Raw genomic sequence first — 17,655 nt, 5'->3', positions numbered from 1 at the left:
ACACTTAGATATTGGATGCCCTTGAGGTAAGCTAAAACATACCAAAAAAATTATTTCAAAGTGAACTATCCCTTTAAAGGGGTTATTCTGGGACCCTTTTAAGCTCCTGTAGTCACTTTAAATAAAATCACAGCGTGTAGTTCTTGTTCTAGTTGTCGCCTCAGAAAGTTTGCATTGATATCCATCACAGAAACGGCAAATATGTGGAACAATAGTGCCCTCTCTCACCAAGCAGCTTGATACTTAAAGGGATAGTTCACACAAAAATGTTAATTCTGTTAACATTTACTTACCCTCACGTTGCTCCAAACCTGTATGACGTTCTTTCATCTGCAAAACACAAGATAATATATACCATACCATACCATCTTCTTCCGCTCATCAGGGGCAGCAGTCTAAGCAAAGATGCCCAGACTTCCCTCTCCCTAGACACTTCCTCCAGCTCTGCTGGGGTGATATCGAGGCATTCCCAGGCCAGCCGGGAGACATAGTCTCTCCAGCGTGTCCTAGGTCTTCCCCGGGGCCTCCGCCCAGTGGGACGTGACCGGAACACCTCCCCAGGAAGGCGTCCAGGAGGCATCCAGAACAGATGCCCGAGCCACCTCAGCTGACCCCTCTCGATGTGGAGGAGCAGCGGCTCTACTCTGAGCTCCTCCCGAGTGACTGAGCTTCTCACCCTATCTCTAAGGGATCGCCCAGCCACCCTGCAGAGAAAGCTCATTTCGGCCGCCTGTATCCGGGATCTTGTCCTTTCGGTCATGACCCAAAGCTCATGACCATAGGTGAGAGTAGGAACATAGATTGACCGGTAAATCAAGAGCTTTGCCTTACGGCTCAGCTCCTTCTTCACCACAACAGACCGGTACATCGACCGCATTACTGCTGAAGCTGCACCGATCCGTCTGTCAATCTCACGTTCCATCCTTTCCTCACTCCTGAACAAAACCCCAAGATGCTTAAACTCCTCCACTTGAGGAAGGATCTCAAGGAGTGTGGTTCCAGAGCCCAAGCCATGCGTAGAGGTGATCACGACTATCTCTAGTCCGAACCTCTCAACCTCACGCACAATCTCGGGCTCCTTCCCCGCCAGTGAGGTGACGTTCCACGTCCCTAAGGCTAGATTCCGTGTCCAGGGATCGGGTCGCCGAGGCCCCTGCCTTCGACTGCCGCCTGATCCTCTCTGCACCGCCCCCTTACGGCTCCTCCTGCAGGTGGTGAGCCCACGGGAAGACGGTCCCACGTCGCTTCTTTGGCCTGAGCCCGGCCGGACCCCGTGGGGAGAGGCCTGGCCACCAGGCGCTCGCATACGAGCCCCAACCCCGGGCCTGGATCCAGGGTGGGGCCCCGGCTGCGCCATACTGGGCGACGTCACGGTCCTTGTATATAATTCTATCATAAGCGGTTTTTGAACCGCTCTTAGTCTGACCCGTCGCCTAGGACCTGTTTGCCTTGGGAGACCCTACCAGGGGCATATAGCCCCAGACAACATAGCTCCTAGGGTCATTCGGGTACTCAAACCCCTCCACCACGTTAAGGTGGCAGTTCAGGAGTTCAAGGAAAGACAATATATATATATATATATATATATATATATTTGTTTTTTTTTTTAAGAATGATGGTAACCAAACAGTTTTGGTGACATTTGACTTCCACACAGAGACATTTCTCATACTATCTTCTTTATGTTCTGCAGGAAAAAAACAAAACAAAGGCATACAGGTTCAGAGGAGTTTGAGTGTGAATAAATGATAACAGAATTGACATTTTTGGGTGAAGTGTTCCTTAAAGAATATGACACAAGTAAGAGTGTTGTGCCTAAATGCTACGTGCGATATTGTTTTTATAAAACTATTTGATAAACAAGCTCCTCTGAACATAACCGCTTGCATTTCAGATTGCCAGTTACTTTGACTATTTTGACTATGACAAACGCATTCTCATCCTAGGGCGTCATATAGTGGCGCTTTGACATTTCGTCTAAATCCAACGCACATGGCACCCTTTAGCGTCAATATAACATGCACAGAGCTTTGTTCGGTTATGGGTAGGTTCAGGTCTGGGGTAGGGTTAGACCACTAGGAGGAGCTTCTGGCCCATATATATCTGCGTCTCATATTGACGCTAAAGGGTGCCATATGCGTTGGATGTAGACGAAATGTCAAAAGCGTCAGTATATGACGCCTTGGGATGAGACTGGGTTAAATATGACATAGTAGTTATTTGAGTGAACGTTTCAACGACTCACTTATGAAGAAAGTAGGTGTGTTTGACTTGAAATGGCGCCGTGCAGACCGACGAGAGAGCAGACGACTATGTGCGCTTTCAAAATCGTTCTTGTGGTAGGCCTACTTTGATGTCGTACAACGATGGGTCTGCACAGCACCGCTTCAAGTTGAACACACCTAGTAACTTATTTCACTCCTGAACAAATCAGCAGTTTTGAATGAGTCAGGTAAATTAATGATTCAACAGCTAGCGCAGTCACATCACGTGTCGCTCCCTACTGATATGATAATGTAACCTGCTGAAAGATTCACTAAACAATCCCCTCATAAATGAACAGACAGTCTGTTTAAAAAACAAACAGAAAAGCAGAGCGATACAAACAGATAAAGGTCCCAGTACCAGGGCTAACTGATGAATTCTATAATATAGGCTACTATATTGTCAATAATAAGCTAATGGTCCTATATGAATAAAGCAATGTTTCTAAAAGCAGTGATTTTCAGAGAAAGGGAGGGGTATTTTGGGGTGTTTGAAGCATTTTGGATCCTCTGGAGCTCAGTCAATTGGCTGTCAGCACCTCATTGCAATGGTGGGGCTTGTGTTGGACGATTCTGCTTGACTGGCACTCAAAGACCATCACTCTCACATCTGAATTGACCACGATAAGGCTTCATTACCATACGTTTATTTTCTCCTATTGAGGTGGGCTGTCTAAAACAAAGGCCAGTTGATTATTTTGCTTGATCATTGTACCATTCAATGCGACCGATTGCAAACGGAAGGGAAACAATGGGCTTTCCCAGAGGATCCCGGAGGCTGACATGCATACAGTAACAGGACTGGTGACACTGACGCGAGATCAGTGCGGCCAGGCCTGACAGTGCACCCATGGGATGCACGAGAGCTCAGAGACGCTGAATCGGAGACTGTCAAAGCTGTCCATGGGTTTGAATGGAAGCAGTCTACTGAGGATTTTGCATATCAGCGGTTCGTCACTGTCAGACAATAACAACGTATTTGGTTGCTGGACAACATTTGTGTTATATGTAATATTACATGCTACTAATACACTTTGATGTATTGTAAAGCAATGGGGGGGGGGGGGGGGGTTATTGTCATACTGTATACATCTAACAAAACAAAGTACAGAAAAAAATTAAAATATTATAAACTCCCTTTTGAATAGGTTGTGTTTTTGATGCTAATTCCAATGTATTAAATGCTGGTGCTTCCAATATAGAGTCGTGCAGGTATATGTCAGAACCAGGAAAATTCCCTGGTGGTTCCTTCAAGATTTCCCTATGGGGTTTTATTAATCTTCTGGATTATTGTATATTGTTTAAAGGCTCAATTCCATTTTTCTATTTCAATTCGAGCTTTGTAGGGTTAAAGGTGGGTAGGCAATATTTTTCAGAAAACACTTTTTGTTATTCTTTCTTCACATCATGATAGCAATCAATTAGTGGTCTAAATATTAAAGTCTCAGGACCAAATAATGTTTGTCCAATCATTGCATTCAGTCTGAATGCCTGTCAATACATGTTCACATTTTTTGTGTGTGTGTTATTCGTATCCGTAGTAAGCATTTACAAACATTTCTGCTCATGCCGGCATCACACGTCATCAGCACGTTTCATGAGCCTATGGAGAAGTGTAGACAAACAGTCCCTGAGCACCGTTTGTATTAATCATTACACAAATTACTAATACAAACACTTCTAAGCAGTGATTTCATTGTAGTATGCTAGACTAGAGGTGTTTGTATAGTGGATTATTGTACATGGAAATTGCATTGAATGGTACAATAGCAACACAACTAAGAAGGAAAGAAAACATGGGATTACATGTGGTTTTCTGCTCCTTAATGTGATTTTTCTTAATGACAGTTTTACCTTTTTATGCACTTCAGTGAGGACAGTGGCGAGGTTGAGATTAGAGAGAATGTATTTTGCCTCAAAAGCCGATTAGCCTGATTTGAAACAGAGCCAAATTGAGTCCATTCTGTTCTCATCCACAAAGACTGGGCAACAAAACATGGAATAAACGGAGCAAGGCTTTTTGTTAATTAACGTTCTGCCTTCCGTTAACTAACTTTCTTTATGTTACAGCTTTTCAAAACCCCTCAAATATACATTTAACACATTTGAAGGAAAATCATTATAAAATGTACAGTGTGAATAGTAGTTTTCCATTTACAAAACTTTTCAAAAACGATTTTTCTCTGTTAGGTTATGACAGCAAATACTGCAAAATAAATAAATAAATAAATAAATAAATTAAAAAAAAATGTAGAAATGTTTAGAATGACCTTTTCTTATATCCCTCCCCTATCAATTAGTCTGTTCTTTACTGCCATCGTGTGGTTTTACAGGGACACTTTACTCAAATTCTAGCTAGCGACATCTCGGTGTAGGCTACTATGATTGGATTTTTTCCCCCCCAATTATCTCAACCCTATACTAATTGTTTATTATCATTATGAATCAAAACAACTAAAACTGATATATATATATATATATATATATATATATATATATATATATATATATATATATATATATATATATATATATATAAATATGAAGAGTTGCAAAAGCCTCTAAGTGCCATTTGAAATTTTCTTCTAGAATGATCATTTTTATCAAGCTTGTATATTTAAATTCAGTAATTTCACTTAAATTGCAATGAAGATTACCTATTTATTGTCATTCAAGTGAAATTACTGAACTTGAATATCTAAGCTTGATAAAAATGATCATTTTAGAAGAAAATTTGAAATGGCACTTAGAGGCTTTTGCATCTGAACTCTTCACACACACACACACACACACACACACACACACACATATATATATATATATATATATATATATATATATATATATATATATCAGTTTATATGTGTATATATACACACATATATACACACACACACACACACACACACACACACACACACACATATATATATATATATATATATACATATACACACACACACACATTCTTTAAGAAAATGATAGTAATTAAATGTTAGTGAAAGATAATAATTAAGGCTATACTACTACTGCTGCTGCTACTATGCATACACACACACACACACACACACACACACAGACACACGCACACAAATATATATATATATATATATATATATAGGCTATGTACACTATGGTACACACACACACACATGTATGTATATGCAGCAGCAGTAGTAGCCTATATTTAATTATTATCCTAAATATTATATTATCATTTTTTTTTCTAAAACGGGTGACATCACATTTATCATTGAATACCACCAGTCGGAACTACAGTGTAATTCCACCAAAATAAGTTTGTCCGGAAGTGAGAAAGTGAAGAGATGGACAGAGATGCAGCTGCACCTAAATTAAAATATTAGAGAGCTGCGTCCCAAACTAGACTACACTACCTAAATTCTTATCAGGAAAAGTTATTAAAAATTATTAATTTGAAACATAAATGAACGACAAACACCCACCTTTACAGCTTTCCAACCAGAAGATTGTGACCTGCCCCCTAGTGGTTGATGCGGAACATTTCACAAATTAATATTAGCCTACATGTTAGGCTAGTTAGGCTCTAAGAAATGGAAATGCACATTTGAAAATATTCTATTGACAGCTTGAGTTCAGATGCAGAAGTAAATCTATGTTCATTAATAAAAACGCAAACATCTGTCAAATAGACCTATTATTTTAGGGTGAAATTTAAATAGCCTATCTTGACTGAATATATATATATATATATATATATATATATATATATATATATATATATACACACACACACACACACACACACACTTTATCGTAGTTATAGTCAAGATACAATTTATTTAGCATTTGTGTTGTGCTACTAAAGAAAAATACTTAGCCAATTGGCCTGTATATTACAACAAAATCACAACCCTTAATTGCAGTTTATTTGTTTATTTCTCATCTTATTTCACATTCAAGCCTTTGAAATACATTAGATATCCTGAAAAGGAAGCAAACAAGATCGAGCAACTTGAATACAAACTTCGCAAGTAACCAAACTCACTGCGAGCCACAGAATGATGTGATCCATTTGATTCAACATGACAAACATTTACAAGACGTCATCATCTCACACGTGAGAGTTCGAAGGAAGAATGTTCAAGACCTCCACAATGTAATGTGGGCAGATGATGTTTTAGCACCGTTTCACCAAAGGGGACGATGAAACCATTACACAGCTGTCGGAGTCATAAGCCACTCGTCTTCTCTTGAAACTGCAAGCGTGAGTGGAAACAAGCCCTCCATTTTCCATCAAGGAAAATAATTTATGCATAGGCCTACTGAGAAAACAGCAATAGTGGTTTTGACATTTACTGCTTGCCCAAAAGCATTTCCTTTAAGTGTGCTATGAAATGTGCACTGTATAGCAGTTGCACTTTGTATTAGATCTCTACAGATTACAGAATGATTACTGATTAATCATTTGCCTAAGTATTATTGTAGATCAAAATTTTAAAACAGGATATTGCTTTACATAGACCACTACCACTTCTTTATTTGACCTGTGGCAGTTGCATAAACTTAGCCACTATGTTAAGAGACTGCCTTAAAGGGTTAGTTCACCCAAACTGTAGTCAATGGGGAATGAGATCTGTTTGATTAAAACATTCTTCCAAATATCGTCCTTTGTGTTCAGCAGAACAAATAAACACATAGAGGTTTGTAACAACATGAGGGTGACTAAATACTGACAGAATTTTAATTTTTGGGTGAACTAACCCTTTAAATCTGACTGGCAATTTGTATGGAAGCTTGTTTCCGCCAAGAAATAAACATCACAATTCTGAAGGAGAGGACTATTGCGGGTTATACAGTTGAAATTTCGAAAAAAAAAAAAAGAAAAAAAAACTACCCAGCAAGCAATTTTGCGTTTAAAAGACGTCTAATAGCCGTCCAAACACAGCCTAGAAGTCTAAGCTAAAACAAGGGGGTTATTAAACTCGCAATTCTGAGTAAATGACGGTATTGTGAGATATACGGCCTAAACTCGCAATTGCAAAACAAGCTTCCACAGAAACAAGTTTGCCAGGGAATAATCAGTCTTATTTTTCGCATTCAAATTAGACCAATCTACGCTTTTATGTAACAGTTATGACCCGTATAGAAAAAAAAAAAATGTAGTTGAAGCATTTTATGCAGCCGGCTACTGAGCCAAATTACATTTTTGTTGGTCTGAGTGGGTTTTGGAGATAAACTGTTTGGCCATGATTCATGTTGGTAATGCTGACAGTATGAAGAGTTTTGAAAAAAAGTGGCTTTAGTATTGAACAATGCTTGTTAGCTATGAAAAAATAAAATAAAAACAAACTGTAACAGACAAACGGGACAGATACATTCAAGTGCAACTTAAAAGCAGATACACCTGGTGAGATGAATCAAATCACTGATTTGACGTCAGTTTGAACATCCAATGATTGCCGTTTTGGAATGTCTAGCATGCACGCGAGGCTGTCACATATGGAATTAAAATGCTGTCTAATCAATGAACGAGTCATGCATACAAGCTTCCACAGTAAAGTGCTATTATAACAATAGTTTTAAATTAAAGATAAAACCTTGGACATTACAAAGAGGGTTATAAGTCTCAAATCACAAACATGGTATTTACAGGTTCACACGCGCCTAATTGTGAGGAAATAATGGTCCCATTTAATCAGAATAAAGCAAACGCACATACAGAACCTAAAAATGCAGTGCAGATTCAAATTAAATGTGTTTGCACAATAAAAAGCAGCAATAAATTGTATGATGAAAACACTACTGTACATCACTAATTGGCCAATAACAGTGATGTGCAAAACCATAATGACATTGCCATTCCAGACAACATACTCACCAAGGTATGCAAAGCACAAGTAATAATATTAGCAAGCAATTCTTTTCATTCAGGGCTACAACGAAAAACCAAATATTTTAAAATTCAGAGAAGTCTAACACAATTAACTCCTTTAGAAAGCAAATACTGAGAAAAAAATCAATTTCCTAGGTAAAACATTTTCAGTCTCTATGGCTATGAAAGATAAAAATATAATCTGAAAATAAACACAAAAGCACAGATGTGTTTAACGCATGTACAACTGCTTAAACCTGAACAAAAAAATAAATAAAACAAAACACCATGAACCAGCTTAAGATGGTTCTCTGGTTTCGTTCAAAGTGGTCTAGCTTGTTTAACCCTCAGGTGCTCTTCGTTTCGGAGTCACACTTGTTATCTTTCCTGGTCAAAAGTGACCGGACACATAAAAATGAAACTTTCTCCATCCCAGTAAAACCAATGCAATTTATTTTTGTTCTATAATATATATTCTTTTTAATTCAGTATTTTGAGACAATTTAAATGAATTCATTAATATTTATGCAATATTTATGGTTTATTTTTCCCATGGAAAAATATATATTATTTTCTATATATATATTATTTTTTTCAAAAAAAAAATATTAATGCAGTATTTTCCTTCAGAAAAAAAAATATGTTTTGAAGAAAATTAGCACCATCTGGTTACAGTATAGAGAAAAAGCGCGTAACCACTAGATGGCATGTACAGCTCTCTATGGAGAGGCATGTGAATTCCTCAGCTGTTTTATGAACACATTTTTTTTTTTTTTGTTGGTGGATTTGTATAGATAGTTGAAACGATCTCAAAAACTATTTCTTATAAAAAAAAATGACAAAAAACAAAATATTCACAATTTTTTTTTTTTCATTTTTTTACAATTTCCCATTCATTTCCTATGGGGTCATTTTTGACCAAAGACCACAAGTGTGACTATTTTTTTTTAAAGACCACTTAGCATACTCAGATCATGACCTCAACTTTTTTGTGTGTTCACATACATAATGCCATAAAAGTCACCAAGTTTCGTAACATCGCGATGAAGCTGTGATTTTTAAAAATTCAAAACATACTTTTTGTAATCAAAATTTATTGGTGTGTATATGTATAAAAGTGTGTTTGTATGTGTGTGTGTTGGTGGGTGTGTCTGTTTTGCACTCCAGATGTTGTAGAGTGTCACCCCTTTCTTGCGGTGTACTTTTTTTTTTAGAATTGTGGCCGATTTGTAGATTGTACATACAAAATTTACAGAATTTTTTTTTTGTGTGTGTCAATTTCCCATTCATTTCCTATGGGGTCGTCATTTTTGACAGAAGAGCAAAAGTGTGACTCATTTTTTTACGATCGCTTAAATTGCTCGAATCATGACCTCATGACCTTTTTGTGTATTCAGATACCCAATGCCATAAAAGTCACCAAGTTTCGTAATTTTCTGAAAAAGCTGTGATTTTTAAATATTCAAAACAGAAAATTTTTCGGTCAGAAATGACCGAAGAACACCTGAGGGTTAAGATGGTCTTGTTGCTATTCTTGCCGTTGGCTAGTTGGTCTCCCAGTCTGACCACCTGACAAGTGCCTAAAATCTGCATTAAACCAGTAAACCAGACCAGCAAAACCATCTTAGGTTGTTTGTTCACCAAGGAAGTCATTGTTTTAAAGGGGTCCTAGTTATCAAGAGTGAACCTCATCGCATTTGTTTACTTTAAAAGTAGATGTAAGGCTCAAACAAACAGCGAGCAGTCAATGAAACCCCAAGCTGACTGCTTTGATTGAACTTCACACAGTGGCCATGGCAAATTCTGCTCTTCGGGCAGCAGTCAGAGTGAAACATTCATTTGGACTCGGTCCAAACTGCAGCCTGAGTGTCCCAAAATTTCATTCTCTCAGCCAGCGGTGACCCTGCACTCAGTAATGAGGGGAAAAAAACCCAGTGTACAATACAATCAATGGCGCCATTAAACTCTTGAGGTCAAACCGCAATGCTCTGAAACGATGCACAGCAACATGGATCCCTCATTCCTAATATCTGTGCAGACAACTGAGCATTAATAAATCTTTGGCTGAATGTAAATGTCCTGCTATGAGATGGATGTGAGAACCCTTTCATCCTCCCAAGCCATTATTTTCTCCTGAGTTGAGAGCGAGCAAGACAAAAAGCAAAGTCAAAGTGGCTTAGTTGTACCCTGTGCGTTATAAAGATGACAATACAAGAGTATCATTTGCAGGTTTGTAGAACCTGATAGCGGAGACATAATTTTCCTCAGTAGTAAAGTTTAAGACTAGCTAACACAAATGTCAACTAACTGGCTTCTAAACTTAAATTGTTACTAAACAAGTGGTCACATTAACTAAATCGAGCAAAAATGGTCCAATGCAGGTTTCTGTGTTGGCAAACGTGGCGTATTCACACATACAACAGGGATCTGTTGTAAAATCTGCATGGGGAAAACTTTGGCCCTCACAAAGTCCCAGATCAATTGAATTCCTATTGAATTGACTGGATTTTGAACAATGTTAAATATGACTGCAACTCAACACTGGTCAAATATGGTGAACGTGATTTCGCCAAGTACATGTACATCTTTTTTGTTGATCCTGCTGGAGTAACATTCCAATCAACCAATCAGATTTGAGGGACAAGTTTACAGTTTATGTCAAGTTTAATCTTGCAACCAGGGTTAGATGCTTCTACATCAGTGTTATTCACCAATCATTTCCCTCTGATTTTAGGGATTAAGATTCGTGTTAGAAATAGCCTAGGATTAGGATGTGTTCACAGTTGCGAGAATCCAAACCCTGGCGTGGACCAAAGAAGCGGACCGAGACCCATGTTTTCAGCTTCCAAACAAACTCTGGTGCAGTTCAACTGAAATATGAACGCGGACCAAAGACATGTAAAACAAACCAAAAACAAGATGCGACCCTAAAAAGAACAGAATTCTCAAGCATACCTGTTGTAGGTGCCAGGTTTAGGTTGGTGTCTTTTATTTTGAAATTTGTTTTTTCAGTTTGTTACGTCATTTGTTGTAGGTGCATATTACCTGTGAGTTTGTGTGTGGTTAGCAGGTTGGAAGGGGGTGAGTAGCTGGGACGCTCACTTTCTGTTGACCGTTTTCATTTCATTTTAGTTTTGTTCTATTTCATTACTTTTGGTTTACTTTTTAGTCATCATCCATCATGTTCATTTCAATGTTACAATAAATCATTTGGATCTGCAGTGGAAACGCGTCACCTTTTATTCCCTCTACTCAGCCTCTTAGCGGTTACTGTTTGCCGCTACAATTTAGTCAACAGAAAACGGCTACTGTTGGATTTTGATTATCGCGGATTGAAAAGGATTTCTCCGCACAACGCACGTGGAATGCTGACGCCCACACTGAATGGAGATTGTGCCTCTGTATCCTGACGGCAGAAGAGGTATGTGAGCGGTTTCGCTGCTGCAGCATAGTTGTTTATTGAATGAAAAGACGCTGTCGTCGCCGGCCGTGCAGTGTTTGAATACCGCTAATTGGATGGATTGCGGTTGTGGAATGAAGTGTGCTGCGCCCATTCATGAAATTGTTGGCTTGAGCTGGGTGTTGAATACGGTGCTGTTGGATTACTAGGATTGCGTTGTGTGAGAAATGGACGCAGGAGAGGGTGCGCACGCTGCTGTGAGTAGCAAAAGAGAGCCCAAGCTTACGGCAAAAGCATTGACGCTTAAAATTGAGGCATTGCAAAAGGAGCGCAAGGCTAAGGTGAATCAAATGAAGAGCTTGATTTCATCAATGAAAGATCTCATGAAATGTGATGAAAATGCTTTGCAAGTGTCTTCAATGGTGGGATCTTTGAAAGTTTTGAAAGCTGATGCTTCTGTGTTACATAAAGAAGTACTTAATTTTCTTCCTCCTGATGAACAAAACAAACAAAATGAGTGGTTTGATGCAGTTGCTAAGCACAATGATGGATTTGTGGAAGATGCTGAACAATGGTTGAATGAAGCTAAGAATCTGAGGCAAAATGCTCAAATAACAGAATCAATTTCTCAACGTTGTGCAAATCTTTGCCCATCACTTTCTGTCATTCATGATTCTAGACCAATGGATAAGCTTGCTGAATATCAATTGAGTGGTGATTCTAATATTCCATCTTCTGCTGAACCAGTTTCTTCGTCTCATAATATGAATGCTCAAACTAACTGTGATATGGATGAAGAGGATGTGCAGAATCAAATACAGCCAACTGATAGTGTCTCTAACGTGGGCAGGAAAACGACAACAACTCATGGATCTCGAACCAGTCGATCTTCCATTGTATCTGCTCATCTTAAGGTTAAGGCCGAAATGGAAGCCTTGTTGGCACATCAAAAAATGTTATCACGAAAACATATATTGGAGAAGGAAGAGGAGGATTTGAGGAGGAAAAAAGAACAACTGGAATTGGACACTAACATTGCTGTTTCTATGGCTAAGATGAAAGTGTATAGCGATGCAAGATTAGAACAAAGTGATTGCACAAGTTCATCTGACGCCAGTGCTTTAAGGGTAAGAAATACTGGAACCAGTGCTCTTAACCCCAATGTGGAGCCTTTTCTACCTTCAAGGTCCCCTTCAATGCCGCTACAGCCACCTCTATCTTATTCACAGGCTCAAGTAGCATCAGAGAATCCAATGCGTTCTCCAACTCAGTCAAGTCAACAACAGATTATAAACTCTAATGCAAGGTTGACACATCCTCCGTTACCCAGCATCAGTCATAATGGTGGACATGGACTTGGAATGCAGGGTGCACATGGATTGAGTTTACAGGATGGTTTGGAAGAAGGAAGTATTTTTAAGCTCATTGATAAGCAAAATGAGATTGCTGCCCTATTAGTTCAACAACAGAACTTATCCTCACTTCCACCAAGGGAGGTCCCATTCTTTGATGGAGATCCATTGCGTTATCATGACTTTATACGAACATTTGAAGAGGTGGTTGAAAAGAAAGCAAATAGCCATGCAGATTGTTTGCATTTCTTGGAGCAGTATACTAGAGGGCAACCTATGGAGCTTGTTAGAAGCTGTCGATTGATGATTCCTTCGCAAGGGTATATCAAGGCTAAGGCTTTGCTTAAGGAGCATTTCGGCAATGAGGTAAGGATAGCCTCAGCTTACATGAAAAGAGCACTCTCATGGCAAACAATAAGATCTGAAGATTCTAAGGCTCTGCAGGACTACAGCTTGTTTCTCAGGAGTTGCTGCAATGCGATGCAGAATATTTGTTACATGAATGAGTTAAATCTTGCCTCTAATATGCAAATTGTTCTTGCAAAACTTCCTTATAAACTCCGAGAAAGATGGAGAACTGTAGCATATGACTTACAGGAAAGACGTAACCATCCAGCTTGCTTTTCTGATATTGTGGACTTCGTAGAAAGACAGGTGAAAATAGTCACAGATCCGGTATTTGGAAACATTCAAGATGTTCTGCCTATTGGAGGTAGAAACCTGAATACCAAAACGTCTACTTTTAAATCTAGAAGTAGTTTCGCCACCACAGTCACTGCAACTGGTGCAAAGGATTGTAGTAGGAGGGATGTGAATAAAACCTGTCTCTTCTGTGAAGGAGCACATGCATTGAACTTCTGTAAAAGGCTTGTTGAAAGATCTCATGCAGAAAAGATGAATTTTCTGAAGAAAAAGGGGATTTGTTTCGGTTGTTTATGTACAGGACATTACAGCCGTGATTGTAAAGCGAGAAGCACATGTAAGATATGTCAACTCAATCACCCAAGTCTTCTTCATATTTTTCCATCAGAGAAAAAGGGCATTCAGTATACAGAGGAGTCCAAGTCAACAGTGGGAAGTGCTTTGGTTTCGCTGCAGTCTAGTGCCCTTACTGGGGCTGGTAAAGAGAACTGTGCGTTGTCTATTGTTCCAGTATGTGTGAAATCCAAGAAAGGAAGTAAAGTGGTGACCACCTATGCTTTTCTGGACTCTGGGAGCTCTGCAACGTTTTGCACAGAGAGTTTGATGTCAAAGCTCAATCTCTCGGCAAAGAAAGTTAACATTCTAATGAGAACCATGAGTCAGGACAAATCCATTTGCTGTTATGTTCTCAATGATCTGGAAGTGTCAGGATTGAACCAAGAGCATTACTGTGCTTTACCAGATGTATACACTCAGAAGACCATGCCTGTAAATAAAACCAACATCGCCACACAAAACGATCTTTCTTGTTGGCCTCATTTAAGTCATCTATGTTTGCCTTCAATTGATGCTGATGTGGAGTTGTTGATTGGTGCTAATGTGCCAGAGGCTTTGGAGCCATGGCAGATTATTCGCTGTCAAGACAGTGGCCCATACGCCATTAAGACCATGTTTGGATGGGCAGTTAATGGACCAATCAAGCAACAGAAAGAGTATGATGTTAAGGAACATTCTCACATGACTGTTAATAGGATCACAGTTATGAAACTGGATGAGTTATGGGAACAACAGTTCAAGAGTGACTTTCCTGAATGTGTCGAGGAGGAACAGCAAGGATTGTCAAGGGAAGATCATCAATTCATGGATTTTGTTTCACAGTCAGCAAGATTGACCAATGGGCATTATTGTATCGGTCTTCCACTTAAAAACAAAAAAGTAGTCATGCCAAAGAATAGAGCAATCGTGGAACAACGTGCTCTGAATCTTCAAAGAAGGTTTCAAAGAAACGCTTCCTTTCATGCTGACTATACTACTTTTATGGAGACTGTCATTGCCAAAGGCCATGCTGAAAAGGTTCCCACAGCTGAACTGGAACGACTTGATGGACGTTTATGGTATATACCTCACCATGGTGTGTATCATCCTAAAAAGCAAAAGATCAGAGTGGTATTTGATTGCGGAGCATCATATCAAGGAATATCATTGAATGACCATCTTTTGCAAGGCCCAGATTTAACAAGTCCACTGGTGAGCGTTCTTGTGCGATTCAGAATGGAGCATGTTGCCATAATGGCGGACATAGAATCGATGTTTCATCAGGTTAAGGTAGATCCTTATGATTGTGATCTCTTGAGGTTTCTTTGGTGGCCTGGAGGAAACATTGATGCTAATCTAGAAGAATACAGAATGGTTGTGCATTTGTTTGGAGCGACGTCATCTCCAAGTTGCTCTAGCTATTCATTGAGAAAGTGTGCAGAGGACCACAAGAATTTGTATGATGCCAAGACCGTTGATATTGTCCTTAATAACTTCTATGTAGACGACTGTCTTGTATCCGTGCCTACAGATTCAGAAGCTGTTCTATTGTACCAGAAGCTCACAGAAATGTGTGCTAAAGGTGGATTCCGATTAACCAAATGGATAAGTAACAGCCGCACTGTGTTAAATGCCATCCCTGAGGAAGACAGAGACAAGAAAGTTAAGAACTTGGATTTGGAACATGACACGCTACCTTTGGAAAGAGCTTTGGGTGTGCAGTGGTGTGCTGAGTCGGATGTTTTCAAGTTCAAGGTGACCATCAAGGATAGACCGCTTACTCGAAGAGGAATTCTTTCTATGATCAGTTCCATCTATGATCCTCTTGGCTTTCTGTCTCCTGTGATTCTACGTGCAAAAATGATACTTCAAGATCTGTGTCGAGAAAAAATTGGATGGGACAGCACTATTCCAACAGTGTACATTCAGCGATGGACGAGTTGGTTGGAGAAACTCCATGAATTGGAGAAATTTGAGGTCTGTAGGTGTTTAAAGCCTGAAAACTTTGGAGAAGTTATATCTGCTCAATTGCATCACTTTTCGGACGCCAGTGAGCAGGGTTATGGCATGGTGTCGTATTTACTACTTCATAATGATCAACAATGTGCCCATTCCTTTCTTTTAATGAGTAAAGCAAGAGTGACTCCTTTAAAACCTATCACTATCCCTCGTCTGGAGCTCACTGCTGCCACACTTGCTGGTCGCATGGACAGGTTGTGGAAGAGAGAGCTGAAGATAAAACTTCAGGATTCTGTATTTTGGACCGACAGCACCTCTGTCCTCAAATACATCCAAAATGAGACTTCTAGATTCAAATGCTTTGTTGCCAACCGAGTTGCTGAAATTCGTAGTGTTTCTGAAATCAGACAATGGAGGTATGTGAATTCTTCAAATAATCCAGCTGATCTAGCCTCCAGAGGTCTACAGGTTGATTCATTCTTAAAGAACCAGATATGGATTTCTGGTCCTCCATTTCTTGTTCAACCACAAGAGTTGTGGCCCATGGATCCTATTGATGTAGGTGTGATGTTGTCTTGTGACCCAGAAGTGAAAGGGAGTGTTCTGGTGAATACTGTACAAGTTCAACAAGAGTATGATTTTATGCCATACTTTAATCATTACTCTTCATGGATGCGATTAAAAAAAGGCGTAGCTTGGATTCTACGATTCAGGAATATTCTAATTGATCTCAGCAAGGAAAGGAAAAGGTTGATGACTGCTTACTCTGATATGGACAAATTGCAACGAGAGATTGTGGTTAAAAAGGAGATGCAAAAATTCAGATCCAATTTGCCTGCAAAACTGTTGTCTTCAGATGAGCTGGAAAGATCTGAATTGGAGATTATCCGTCTTTGCCAAAGGAAGAGATATTCTGAGGAACTGGCTAGTTTACGGAAAGATGGATTGGTAAAACGGAATAGTGAACTCTATAGACTTAACCCTGTGCTTCACTCCGATGTCATCAGAGTTGGTGGGCGTTTGGACAAGGCTATGATGCCTGAAGAAGTTAAGCATCCGGTAATACTGGCCAAGGATCTTCATATTTCAGATTTGATTCTGCGGCAAATTCATCATGACATTGGACATTGTGGACGGAATTATATGCTGGCTAATTTACGGCAGAGATATTGGATCCCTGGTGCTAGCACGGCTATAAGAAGAATTTTGTCCAAGTGTGTGGTCTGCAGACGTCTTCATGGAATCCCGGGTCATCAGCAGATGGCAGATTTGCCCCAAGATAGAGTCACACCTGACAAACCACCATTTACGCATGTTGGAGTGGACTGCTTTGGTCCCTTCGAAGTAAAACGGGGAAGGAGCGTTGTAAAACGTTATGGAGTGATATTCACATGTTTGACTGTAAGAGCTGTTCACCTTGAAATAGCAAATTCACTTGATACGGACTCTTTCATCCATGCATTAAGGAGATTTACTGCACGTCGAGGACAAGTTATTGAGATCCGTTCAGACAATGGTACAAACTTTGTTGGTGCTCAACGTGAACTGCAGGAGGCTATAAAAGGCTGGAATCATAATCAGATCAATTCCTTTCTGCTTCAAAAGGGAGTTAAGTGGAACTTTAATCCCCCGGCTGGTTCGCACTTTGGAGGAATTTGGGAACGCCTTATAAGATCAGTAAAAAAGATTTTAAATTCTATCCTTAGAGGACAAAGTTTAGACGAGGAGGGTCTTTACACACTCCTTTGTGAAGTGGAATCAATCCTTAATAATCGTCCAATATCCAGAGCATCTTTGGATGTTAATGATTTGGAAGCCCTTACTCCAAACCATCTTCTCCTTTTGAAAACACAGCCGTCTTTACCACCT

General features: G+C 39.5%; 1 protein-coding gene across 6 annotated transcripts in view; it reads right to left on the bottom strand.

Moving 5' to 3' along the window:
• Nucleotides 1–6,163: 6,163 nt before the first annotated feature.
• smap2 (small ArfGAP2) overlaps nucleotides 6,164–17,655 on the bottom strand; it is a 35,647-nt gene continuing 24,155 nt past the window's right edge. For all 6 annotated transcript variants that reach the window (XM_089123212.1, XM_089123215.1, XM_089123213.1 and 3 more), the window contains one exon: nucleotides 6,164–11,073. The gene's annotated coding sequence lies outside the window, so the exon portion shown is untranslated. The remainder of the gene's footprint in view (nucleotides 11,074–17,655) is intronic.

This window comes from Pimephales promelas, chromosome 18 (genome assembly GCF_988280905.1).
Source record: "Pimephales promelas chromosome 18, fPimPro1.hap1.1, whole genome shotgun sequence".
Taxonomy (NCBI): Eukaryota; Metazoa; Chordata; class Actinopteri; order Cypriniformes; family Leuciscidae; genus Pimephales; species Pimephales promelas.
Note: the sequence above shows the minus strand (reverse complement) of the source record. Positions and strands in the feature narration are given on the sequence as shown.